Below are 13,797 nucleotides of genomic sequence, written 5' to 3' on the forward strand. Positions count from 1 at the left end.
ATGGGCGTGTGACCTAGGATGACACATAATTTTAATCAGAGCCAATCATGCCACTTCTCCTTGAACACAGGACCTGAGATGTTCTCTTATTGCTTCATGTGGAACTGGGAGAAATGGGCTTGGTGAGAGAAAGTTCAGAGTATTAAAAGGATGAGATGCAGAAAGAGAAACTGGTACCTAGGAGCATTGTCAGGACCTCTGAGTCAAGCTCTGCCTGAAGCCAGCCTAATCCCTCGTCTTTTTAGTGATGTGAACCATTGTGTGTTTCTATTTTGTCTCAAGGCAGTTTGATTTGGGTTTTCTACCACTAGAAATTGGCAGAGAGCTTATTTGGTAAACACATTTATAGGAACTTTTGGGTGGAATGATATTCTTACCCAAGGGAATGTTTCTAAAAGTGCAAATCTTTAAATTCCTGGAAAAAGTGGTAGACTGGAACATACCCTCAAACTAGTGAGCTCCATTGTTGCTGTTTCATTCCTTGGAAGGACAAGACGCTGACCTAGTGAGAAACACAAGGCCCTATCCTTGTTCAAGAATGGCCCCTAACAGGAAGTTGGCAACTCTCCCAGACCGAGCAGATATAGAAGGGGCTAGTGCAGCCGTGCGGAGGTGGATGGACAGATGGCATCTACTTATACTTATTAAGGTTACAACTCACAGCCAGAAAGCTCCAGCTAGCTTAGGGATGGTCAGAATTTCCCTGGTGAGTTTGTAATTGTCAAAATCCCTAAAAAAGTCATGGCCCTGATTACAGCAAAAGTGAGTGCTCAAGTATGTGGCCAAAACAGTGTAGAAAAGGCCACAAGTATCATCGTCAGTAGGAAAGGGCAATCTGCGTCCCTTGCTAGCCCTTATCACAGTATATTGGCCTACATCTACTCTGTATATTGATCAAAGACTTGACCTGCTATGAGGACTGCAACATGATGCAAATCCATCCAAATAAGATCTATCTCTAAATCCCTTTCAAATGTCACAAGCCACTCTTCAAATTCCATGTGTGTGGGTGAAACATGATGACTCTTAATAACCTCATTGAAAAAACCCAGGCTGATAGGAGAGCACACAGTGAGCTATACTTCAGATTTCATTTTGGAATGAAAGGTGCATCTTCCTGCTATATGGAGACAGCATGTACTGAACAGCTACCATGTGCCCTATACTTTTTGTATTGAAAACAGAGCAATGAAAAAAAATAGATAGGGACCCTGCCCTTATTGTCAAGGCCACAGTGCAGGATACTCTGGCAGAACACTGGAGGGCCCCTAGCCTATCCTCTCTGGTGATGACCAAGGAGGACTTCCTAGAAGAAATGAGCCAGAGGAAAAAGAAAAGGTGTGAAGGGAAAGGGCTGGCAAAAGGAACACGGAAACCCAGAAGGAACAGAGAGAGAGAGAAGGTAAATTCACGGAACTTTAAGTATTTCAGTAAGACTACACTAGAGCCTTCAAGATAGAGAATTATAAGCTATTTGGATCAAGTTAGGAAAGATCTTGTGGGTTGGATTTTATTTTGAGGACAATCAAATGTTTAAATGGGAAGGTGAGTCTTACATTTGGGTTTTCTTCCTTTATACCAGAAAGGAAACCATATAACTTAGGATTTTCAGATGTTTTCTTCTTTCATTACACGAAGGAGGCATCATTTACAGAAGAGAGATGGTTAAAGCAGAGGACGAGACTACGAAGCAGTAAGGCGGCAGTGGTATTCTTGCCAATCTGTCCCGTGGGCTTCCCGATTCTCCATAGTTCTCTCACAGAAGTGAGCATAGTCCCTCCTTACAGATCTCTAGGTCAGTGTTGAGAATCCCCAGTAGGCACCGGAATCTTGAAACATATAATGCCAACAACCAGGACAGGATTTGGAAGGCTTTTCAGAGGAAATGAACTTGCGCTCAAAAGAATCTCCAGCCACCAAGTATCATACATTCACTGGAAAACTAGCTCTGAAGGTGCCTCCAGGGAGAATCCATTCATAGATCTCACTGTTTTTACCTTTTTAAATCTCAAATGGAGGAGACTGCAAAGCAGTTTTATTATGTCATTTGAACTCCAAAACTGATGCCAGGATTATTCTTTCCATTTACCAGATGAGGAGACTCTGGCCGAGACTGAATTGCCAAAATCACAGACCTCATTCATGGTAGGGAAAACTTTGATAGTAATTCCTGGCAATGTTGAAAACTAGGTGAGATGAAGCAAAGTTGCAGGAACACGGTGGGGGTGGTCGTTAGCCTGAAGAAAACACATGTGAAATATTCATTCACTTCATAAATCAAGTGTCTACCATGTACTAGGCTCTCTAGCTTGTGATGAAGAAAACAGAAGTAAACAATTTAGGGGAAAGATGGGAATTTAACAACAAAACCCTCATATTTTGTGCTTGTCCAAGATGTCTTTCATTGAGAAATGATCCATTATTCTCTTTATATAATGCAGCATATGCTTTACTAAAGCACTGGCCTCATTAGCTTCCCTGTACATCCACTGAGTCTAGAGCAGGCAGGTGGTCCAGACCGGGTTAGTCAGTGGCCTCTGGTTTCACTGACTGGCTTATGCATGGCTATGTGACTTAGGACAAGCCAATTAGATCATGCCTAGGAGTTTTGCAAAAGCCATTTGGGGAGACTTGCAATCTTTTCACAGGAATCATCATCTATAAAGAGACAGTGGCCATGTTTGCCATCTTATGGAAAAATGTTTGCTTGAAAATAAATGAAAGTAGTATCAATTAAGGCAGAAGGTAGGAGAGGAAGAGAGAAAGCATCCTGGAAGTTGCAGGTGAACTTCTGGATCTAAAGATGGCCTTCAGGTGAGGTTAGGCAGTAGATCCCCTTCCACAGATTGGTCAATTTGTGTTGGGGTTTTGTCCTGACTGATACATAAATAATTAAAAATTGTGATAAGTACTGAGAAGGCAATGAACATGACACTGTGACTATGACACAGAATAACAGTGAAGACATGGCTCATGTGAGGTTGGTAGGAAAGTGACGTTAAGTCAGAACTTGAAAAAGGAATAGGTTTTTATGAATCCAAAAGTGGGGACAAAGCCTCCCTTGTAGAAAGAAGAACAAATGGGAAGGTTCAGAGAAGGAAAAGAGCTCTTGCATGTATTTGAAGAGCTGCTAGGCAGAATGGAATTCATCTTATTTGGCTACATTGGGTATTGCACAAAAAAGGATTTTCTACCATTAAGAAAACTGTAATTTCTCTATCACTGGAGGATCCCAGAAGAGGCTACATGGCCACAAATCTAAGGTGTTTTGCAGAGAATTTCAGTTACTAGATGAGAGGTGGCTGGTATTCACTTATTTCTTTATTTACTCACCCAATAGACACTTGCTGAGCTCCCACAATGAGCTGTGTGTAATATCCACACATAATGGCAAACAATATACAGTCCGAGGTCTCAAAGAACTGACAGTCGAGTGGGCGATACTGATAACTAACATTTCAATTCCATTACAGTATGGTGGGCGTCATGCAGGTGTAAGAACAAGGTGCTTTGTGAGCACATTGTCGGGAACCTAATGTGGATGGAATCACTTCTGTCAGTTGCAATCCCATAAAAGTATGATTCTGAGCACTGAGTAAAAAGGCTTCTTGTGAAACCTATGATTGGTTTCCAACACCTAACAGGCCTCTGTTATAGATAGCAGAACCAGTTCCCAGGATAATGGGCTTTCCACAGGAACTGGGGCCAAACCCCGCTTGGAGGCAGAGTTTTATCTATCGCAGATGGCACAAATGGGTGTTGTTTGTGGAAAGACGTAAGATGGTAATATATCATTTTAACATGATACTTTTGAACAAATATTAACAACAGTAATCGTAACCAGAATTTATCAAAAATATATTATGTGCCAGGCATTGTGCTTAATGTACCCCAGGCTTTTTTTTTTGAGACAGAGTCTCACTATGTGGCCCTTGGTAGAGTGCTGTGGCATCACAGCTCACAGCAACCTCCAACTCTTGGGCTTAAGCAATGCTCTTGACTCAGCCTCCCAAGTAGCTGGGACTACAAGTGCCTGCCACAATGCTGGGCTATTTTTTGATTGTACTTGTCATTGTTGTTTGGCAGGCCCAGGCTGGATTCAAATCCACCAGGCAGCTCTGGTGTATGTGGCTGGTGCCTGAGCCACTGAGCTACAGGCACTGAGCCTGCACCCCATGCTTTAATCATAATATTAAACTTGACTAAAGCATGGGACACATTAACCACAATGGTCCCAGGCCATTGTCATGTCCTTGAAAAGAAGAGGCATACCTTAATACAGCCCTTTTGCTCATGAAACAAATAAAACAAAATAAATAAATAAATAAAGGGATTGGTGACATCTGGAGCTGGGGGGTGGGGAGGATTGGTGTTTCCTTCTGCATCACTGAAGACCTAGGTTATATCTCTTTGTCCCTTCAGCTCTCATTGCTATATTCTCAAACATAGGCTGTCATGGCCCACTCTGAGCATGAGTGACCTGTGCTTGTGGTTCTGATGCAATTCCAGAGTAAAGACCCTGCCTTGCCATAGCTGAGGCCCCAGAGGACGTTTGAGAATGATATGTAAAACATCTCTCCCAGGCCATGTTTCTGCACAAGGGGGAGATTTTTTTCCAAGCTCTACCTCGACCTCAATCTGGAAGTTTTGTTTCCTACCAAGTCTTAGAGGTTAAAATCCCCATCCTACCAAAGCAGAAATGAGAGGACGAACCAGGAGCTAACACAAAAAGACTTCATCTTGGCCCAAAAGACACCAGTAACAGGCTTCAGAAGCCATCAGAGGAAAGCATATCTCATTAGTGATCAATTCCCCATGTTTCATGAAGTTGAGACTTTGAACTATTATACCCAAGAATTCCCTAAATGTGTATGAAAAGCATTGATGAGAAAAGGAAACCTCTAGTGTAGTAGATGCAGGGCAAAGAGGGCCTGGGATTAAATCCAATCTCTGCCACTTTCTAGCAGAACAATCTTAGGCAAATTACTTAATCTTTCTATGCTGTCATTCTCCCATATTTAAAATAAAAGTAGTAGTGCACACTACGCAGGGTTCAATGAAGGCAATAGGTTAACAACAGTGGCTGGCACACAGTAAGCAACAATTGCAATAATTGCACTCAGCAACAATTATTATTGGTAGTAATATTAGTGTCCTATGCTTTGGTCTGGGACAAGAGAGTACAGTATTGTGCTGAGTAAGAGGATCAGTCAAGAAGTTCTAGGAAGCCCATTCTAGATGCTGGACATGCAGCAGTGAATGGAATCTAGAAGTCCTAGCCCTCAAGGAATTTATATTCTAGTAGAAACCAGACAATATGAATAAAAATAACAACAAAAATTCCTCCCATAATATCTTTAATTAGACTTGGTTGAGGAGCCCACTGGTTCATAGGGAGGAGCTGTTAGAAGCTAATCCCATGTTCATAATGTGTCACTTTTAGGTTTCTATATATAATATTATGCCTGTTTACCTGATCAGTAAATGCCTTATGTCACTTCCAGATGTTGAAACAAAAATTTTTCTGGATTGGGTAGACTTAGTTGACCAACCCCCCACCACACCTACCAATAGCAAAAAGACAGTTGTATCTCCAAAACATACTCCACATCTGTCTCCCTCCTCATTTCCTTCTCAGCCTTGTCAGAGCCACCATCGTCTCTTGCCTGGACGATAGCAATAAACTCCTACCAAATTCTCTATTCCTACTCTTGGTCTCCACTCTACTATCAATTCTTCCAGCAGCAGCTACAGTGATCTTTTCAATATTAAATGTTAGAACATTTCATTCCCTTGCTTAAAGTTTTTCAGAAGCTTCTTATTATAGTTGGCCCACAACACCAGTGTGACTTGTCTCCTGTCTTGCATTCTGGCCTTAGTTCTTACCATGTTTCCCTTCACTCACCCATGGGTCCCTTCTCATTTCTGTTTCTGTTTCTCCCTAAAGATTTTTGCTCTTGCTCTTCCCTCTGCCAAGTTTGAACTTTCTCTGGACTTGTGCATGGCTGGTTTTGCTTTTTCATTCAGAATTCAGAGATGACTTCCTTAATCACTGGATCTAGAGAATCTCACCCAGAGATTCTAAGTTATAGTTCCGTGCTTTATTTTCTTCCTGGTACTTACTACCGTTGTTTTCTTAATCAAGAACTAGTTTACTTGTTTATTTTCTGTCTTTTCCCAATAGAGTGTTAGCAGCAATCTTATCTTTCTTCTTCAATGCTGACCCCTTCTTTCTCAGTGCCTAGCTACAAGCTCCAAATTGGTCAAATCAATGAATTTTAGTGTTAAATAGAAGAATTAGACAAGCAACCTGCTTTGTGGAATAACAGCTTCGCAAATACAATAAAATGAAAATATTACTATCTGAATAGTTAGCATAGAATTCACCTTAGGAAAGAAACTATCTCTGGGAAAAATATCTTGAAAAGCTTCAAGGGAGAAATTACAAGGTACCAGGAATTTAAGAGACCATTGTCATAGGAGGCCTCATGATAAATGAGAGTTAAGCTTTTCTGCAAGAAGCAATAAGAGAAATTGTGTCTGTATTATTTTGCTTTTGTTTTGGTTCTGTTTCTCAAAGGTTGAGAGACACTAGGGAGAGCAAAGCCTCAGGTAGAAGAGAGGAATCAGAGAGGTGGGTTGTGGAAACATCTCTGGCCATCGGTATGTTAAGACTGGAAGATGCCCAATATTCCATCTGAAGAGCTTGTATTGTTCTTCTACCTTCCTCAGGCCCCTGACTCTTCAGGGAAGTTTACTTAATACCTCAAGGGAGGGCGTATGTACAGGCACAACTCATCTTATTGTCCTTTGCGTTATTGCACTCTGCAGATGCTGAAATTTCATGGCAATGCTGTGTCAAGCAAGTTGATGGTGTGATTTTTCCAACAGCATGTGCTCACTTCGTGTCTCTCTGTCATATTTTAATAATTTTGACGACATTTAAAACTTTTTTGTTCTTATCATATCTATGATTGGTGGTCTTTGATGGTACTATTGTAATTGTTCTGAGTGCTGTGATCCACACCCATACATGGTGAACCTCATTGACCATTAACATTAACTTAAATGCCTGTGTTCTAACTGCTCCACTGACTGGCCCCTCTTCCATCTTTCTGCTTTTCCTTGAGCTTTCCTATTCCCTGAGCCCCAGAGATATTGAAATCAGGCTAACTAATAACCCTACAGTGACCTCTAAATGTTTAAGTAAAAGGAAGAGTTACCTGTCTCTCATTTTATATCAAAAGCTAGAAAGGATTAACTTAGTGAGGAAGGCACGTCGAAAGCTGACACAGGCCAAAACCTAGGCCTCTTGCACCAAATAGTTAGCCAAGTCACAAATGCAAAGGAAAAGTTTTTGAAGGATATTAAAAGTAAAAGGGCTTGAAGGACATTAAAAGTAAAAAGGCCAGCAAACACACAAATGATTAGAAGGTGAAACATTTTTCCTCATACGGAGAAAGTTCTAGTGGTCTGGATAGAAGATCAAACCAGCCCCAACATTCCCTCAAGCCAAAGCCTCATCTAGTGCGAGGGCCTTACTCCCTTCAATTCTGTGAAGGCTGGAGGAGGTTGAAGAAGCTGCGGAAGAAAATTTTAAGCTAGCAAAGGTTGGGTCATGAGGTTTAAGGAAAGAAGCCATTCCTATTACATAAAAATGCAAGGTGAAGCAGAATGGCTGATGGAGAAGCCGCACAAGTTATCAAGAAGGTCCAGCTAAGGTCAGTGATGAAAGTGCTGCACTGAACAACAGATTTTTATATGTAGATGAAATCGCCTTCTATCAGAAAACGATGCCATGTAAGAGCATCATAGCTAGAGAGGAGAAGTTACCTGGTTACAAAGCTTCAAAGGACAGGCCAACTCTCTTGTTAGGGGTTAGTGCAGCTGGTTACTTTAAGTTGAAGCCAATGCGATTTTATCATTCTGAAATCCTAGGGCCCTGAAGAATTATGCTAAATCTATTGTGCCTATGCTCTGTTCAGGGAATGACAAAGCTTGGATGACTGTGTCTGTTTACAGCATGGTTTACTGACTATCTTAAGCTCACCGTTGAGAGTTACTGATCAGGAAGAAAAGATTCCTTTCACAGTACTTCAGCTCACCTGGTCACCCAAGTACCTGACAGGGATGTACAAGGAGATTAGTGTTGTTTTCATGCCTGTGGACACAACATCCATTCTGTGTTCTGGGTTGAGAAGTGGTTTTTACTATCAAGTCTTATCCTTTAAGAAATACATTTTGTAATAGGTACCATAGCAGTGATTATAGATCTGGGAAAAGTAAATTGAAAAACTTCTGGAAAAGATTCACCAGTCAAGATGCCATTAAGAATACTCTGATTTGTAGGCTATTGAAATATCAACATTAACAGGAGTTTGAGAGTTGATTCCAACCCTCATGCAGGACTTTGAGAGCTTCAGGACTTCCGTGGAGGAAGTCACTGAAGATGTGGTAGAAATAGCAAGAGAACTAGAATTAGAAGTGGAGCCTGAAGACGTGAATGAATTGCTGCAATCTCATGATCCCACTTGAATGAATGAGGATTGGCTTCATATGGATGAGCAAAGAAAGTGGTCTCTTGAGATGGAATCTACTCCTGGCGTAGATGTCATGAACATTGTTGAAATGACAACAAAGGACTTACAGTCTTCCGTAAACTTAGGTGATAATACAGTGGCAGGGTTGAGAGGATTGACACTATCAAACAGCATTGCATGCTAAAGAAAAGTCTTTTGTGAAAGGAAGAGTCAAGCCATCTGGCAAACGTCACTGTTGTCTTATTTTAAGAAATTGCCATAGCCACCCCAACCTGATCAGTCAGTAGCCATCAACAATGAGGCAAACAGATTACAACTTGGTGAAGGCTAATATAATGGTTAGCGTTTTTTAGCAGTAGATCATTTTTTATTAAGGTCTGTACATTGTCTTTTGAGACATGGTGCTATTAAACACTTGGTAGAATAAGTGTAACTCTTCGGTGCACTGAAAAATCAAAAACCATGTGTAACTCTATTGGGAGCCTCAGTTTATTGTGGTAGTCTGGAACCAAACCTGTGATATCTCTGAGGTATGCCTGCATATTCGTGTCAGTATGAAAATCTAGGACTGGAGCTGAATTGGCACTGGGTCCTTGCATGGATATATTCAACAGGAGCCCAGAGATGACAGTGATAACGCAGGCTCTCCATGTATCTGCAGAAATCTGGGGAAGGCCTTGGAATTCTATGGGGTAATGGAAGGGGGAGTTTTGGTCCAATCTTACCTGTATCTCAAGGAACAAGAAGGACCCCTCACCATGACCTCTGAGTTATCCTCACCTTATTCTATACTAGGAATGCTACATGTCACACTTCCTTTAGAGCATGAATTTTATTACAAGTAGGGGTATCCACACCAATCTTCCTCTTTGCTATCCCATAGCATGAAACCTTTGAAAATAAGTTGTCAGCTTCTCCTGTGCCCAGTTCCTGCTACAGACGGAGATAGATAAATGTGTTTTAGGGGGTTGCACCATTCCCCTATAGGCAGGGGAGAGATGAATCAGCCTCAAGCCACTAACAAGTTACAAGCTCCCAGATGAAGACCTGTACCAGTTCTGGGAATTGTTATAATGAGGCTGCTGAGAGCCTCCGGGTTGAGCCAGCTGCTAAGGACACAGGCTCTGCCCAGCTCCTACCTCTTGTGGGCTTTGACCGGAAACAGGGATGTAGAAGCTCATTAGGAAGGAATGCTTTTTAAAAATAGCATCATCATCTCTAATCAGGGGGCTAGAGGTCAGGCCCCTCTCAACGGGAATGTGGGCTGGAAGGGCAGAGCTGTCATGGCATGGTAGGGCACAGAGGGGCAGCTGTAGCCAGCGTAGTGAGTGCAGCTCTGGGCACCCTCACCCACCTCCAGGGGCACTGTGTTTGAAGGGCTTAATTAGACCCCCTGCAGTGCCATCGGTTCCTCAGGAAACACTGCCAGTGGTGTGCCACCAGCCTTACAGGAAACAGAAGACGTGCTGGGGCCTGGGCTCTGGTGGGGAAAGGCAAGGCTGGCTGGGAGCGAGTAGCAGAGAACAACACCATCTCACCCACACAAGCCTGGCCCTGCCAACAGCTCTGGGCTTATGCTTCCGGGACTTCTGATGGGAATGCTGAGAATGGATGGGGGGAAGGCCCAGACTTCCTCCCCACACAGACACTGCTTATTGGAAGGATGTTGGCGCAAACCACACTGCTGGCTATCCCACGCTTCCCCTCAGCTCAATTAGGGCAATAATGGGTATTTCTTAATTGCTCTTCCTGCTCCATCTCCTCCCCCTCCCCCTCTTCTTGTCCACTGCAGTGTAGTACCAGGAGACCAGTCTGTCCTTTGGGGCTGACCTGGGAAGAAAAGGGAATTGGCTTGAGGAGGCTTAAAGGCCTCAATGCCTGGTAGGGAAAAAACCTTGCAGAAATAGTTCTGTAGCCAGAACACCACCCAGCTGAGGTCAAATCAGGAGTCCCCTCTGCAGGACCCCGGTGACACTTGGTGCAGCCTTAGGGTGTATCTCTACCAAGCCTTGATTTTCTATTTCTAGTGCCTCTAAGTCTGATTCTCATTTGATTTGATAGGCATGCTATTTTATGTTGTAGGGATCATTGTCTGTGGTAAACCTTCTCAGATCTTTGTAGAATGAGATTAGGTACAAATATTAAAAACAAAATTCCAACACTATGTATGGAAATAAAAACCAAGACTGAGGATATCATGGTAAGGGACTGGTGTGTGTGTGTGTGTGTGTGTGTGTGTATTGGGCCAACTTAAAAGAAAATCTATTTGATGTTCACAACCCTTGGATGACTTCCTCTGAGGAGATTCTAAGGCAGTATTTTTCAACTGTTTTTATCTCACTTTGTGCTTGAACCTATACTTAAACTTCCACACACTTAAATTATGTTGATTTTTTAAAAGAGTTTTTTTTAAAAAAAAAGATGTACTTACTGTGCTTTGAACTTCATTCAAAAATAATTTAATGATCTTGAAAATTTTTGACTGCACACCTACTGGTCTAAGGAGATTATCTGGTATATGGGAAACTCCAGAAGTGTAATGGTTAATTCGGAGACCCTGAAATAACCTGGGGAATTATCTGGAGCACTCAGACGAAGATTTTTAACAAACTGTGCTTCTTGATCCCTCCTTCCTTCCTTCGTTTGTCCCCTCCCTCTCTCTCTGCCTTCCTTCTCTCCTTTTTTCTTCCTTCCATTGTTTCTTTTCTCTCACTTATTTTTATATTTATTGAAAACTCAAGTTCAAGGTTCTGTATCAGATGATAACAGAAAGGTGGATCAGATGTGAGACTGAGTCTTCCCTAGAAACTTCCCTGGAGCAGTGTTCTAGAGGTCAGACACAGGGTGGGCAGGCAGTGATAAGTGTCTTTAAACAGACCTAGCCAACGCTTTACAGGAATTCTTCATTTTTCCCTCTTCCCTCATCTTGCCTATTTCCATATCACCTACTATGCCCAATGTCCAGGCACTACTAATTCTCTTAGATGGGTTGATATTAGTGGGCCTAGAAACTCTTTGATTGAAGGAAAATACTTATTTGATGTTGCTGAGGTGGTGATCTGTTTTACTCAACTCTGGCACAGCCTTGAGAAATGATCTAGTTGATACAGACGCTCTTAATTGGTGATTAAATTGGCAGAGCTGCCCTGTCTGTGAGATGCTGACAGAGTGTAGGGCTGTTATGTTATCAAAGGTCAGACCAAAACAGTGGACTCCAGACCAAATAATGCTTTCTCGTAGCTTGACCTTGAAATCTGTCTCTTTATGAACAGCCCATTCATCTTCTTAAGCTAATTTGTTAACACTTTCAAAGCCCAACCAAGCATTTATGAGGCAGGAAGGATCCTGCTGGCCATGTCCTGGAAACTGAGTCAGGCCATTAGCCCTTCAAAGAACCCCTTAGGCAACTTGGGGAGTGGTCTGTGACTGTTCAGCTGTCAGACAATGAATTAAGTGGTGACAAGGCTAAAAAGTGGAACAATTCTAAGACCCATTCAAACAGGTAGACAATGCTCTCTGTTTAAAAAAAACTTAAGTGAGCACTAAATGATTAAATAATTTTCAGTGGTGGATTTATTTAAAAGGGCAAAAGAGAACAAGTGAAATTAATTATAATACTGTTATTTTGTTTAACCAAATATTATCATCATAATATGTAATCAATGCAAATATATTACATATTTTTTTTATGCTAGGTCTCCAAAATTTGGGACATATTTTACAATTACAGATTAGTGACATGTCAAGGGCTTAATGGCCACATGTGACTAATGTCTCTACACAGGACAGCACGGATTCAGAGAGATGAGAGAGGCTGGTTATCAAGAGAACCTGTTGGCAAGAAATATCAGTATAAATTTTTATCTCCATTCATATGTAGACACATCATTTTTCTTTATTCATGTAACAAATCAGAGGGTATTCTGTCCCTGTTTTATAGATGCGAAAACTGAACCTCAGAGAAATGAAGTAATTTGCCTTACAAATTATTGTAATAGGTGGGACTGTGACTCTTCAATTAGTTTTGACTCCAAAGTCCTATTCTTCCCACCAGGCTAGGATTTTTCAAGGTCATTTAAGCGTCATCATAGAAAGATTTAGTGTCAAAGATGTTTGAGGGATGTTTTTACAACACTCTAATCTTGGAGGTTCTCACCATGCATTAGCAGGTCAAAGGCTCTGAGAGTGCTACAGGGAAGCATATAACATGGGTTTGTTTTTTCATGCAACATTTATTAACATCCTAAGGAACTAGTGTTTCATTCAACTGGCTTTGGGAAGTGCACTGTGCCCATGGACTTCTGCTCCCAGACACATGAGAGGTTGCATTATAAGTAATGACAGAGTTTTCAAACATCACCCTTAGGCGTTCAAAGGAAGAACTGTCTGGTGATATATAGTTTGGCAATAATGTTGTTCGTAGTAGGCCCCTTTCAGCATCAAATGAAAATCACAGGGAGCAACCTGAAAGGTTCATTTTAGGCAGTTAGAATCTCCACAACACAGTAGCTCAAATCACCAACTCTCTCTCCATCTCACACAACAGTGACTTATGTTCATAATCTTAATCGGGGCCCTTTAAGACCTTAGGATAACTTCTCAACCAAGAAAAAAAAAAAGACTGAGATTCACACAGTGTAGTTTTAGCATAAGGTACTTGTGATTATATTTCCATTTTTTTTTTAAACCACTGATTGTTCTATGAGAAAATTAGTGCTTAAGTTTATTTACTGAGGATACAGAGTAAATGTGGCTCAAAGACTTCACAACTCCTCAGTGGAAGTGGGGCATTTTAAATGAGAAAATTGGGATACAGAGTGTTAAATAACATATCCATCTGAGGTCACTCAGCTGGAAAGCAGCAGGCCTGTGCTTTGAACCAAGGAGTCTGATACCAAACCCACATGTCTAACTATTACCACTTACTCCTGAATGGATGAATCTTCCAGACTTCAATTGGGTAAGTGGGTTGGTGAGTGTGTGTGCCTACACAGAGAGACAAAGAATGAAAAGTCATCAGAGAATTCAGGCAGATGAGACCATAGTAGGGACTGGGGAGGGATAATGGTGGAGCCTTGCATTCACAGCGCACTTCATGAAGAGTTTTTTTTTTTTCTTATAGCATAACTGTGTACATTAATGTAATCATGGGGTACAGTGTGCTGTTTTCATATACATTTTGAAATACTCTCATCAAACTGGTCAACATAACCTTCATGTCATTTTCTTAGTTGTTGAGTTAAGACATTCATACTCT

Source organism: Otolemur garnettii, unplaced genomic scaffold, assembly GCF_000181295.1.
Source record: "Otolemur garnettii isolate 467f Iridium unplaced genomic scaffold, OtoGar3 scaffold00001, whole genome shotgun sequence".
Taxonomy (NCBI): domain Eukaryota; kingdom Metazoa; phylum Chordata; class Mammalia; order Primates; family Galagidae; genus Otolemur; species Otolemur garnettii.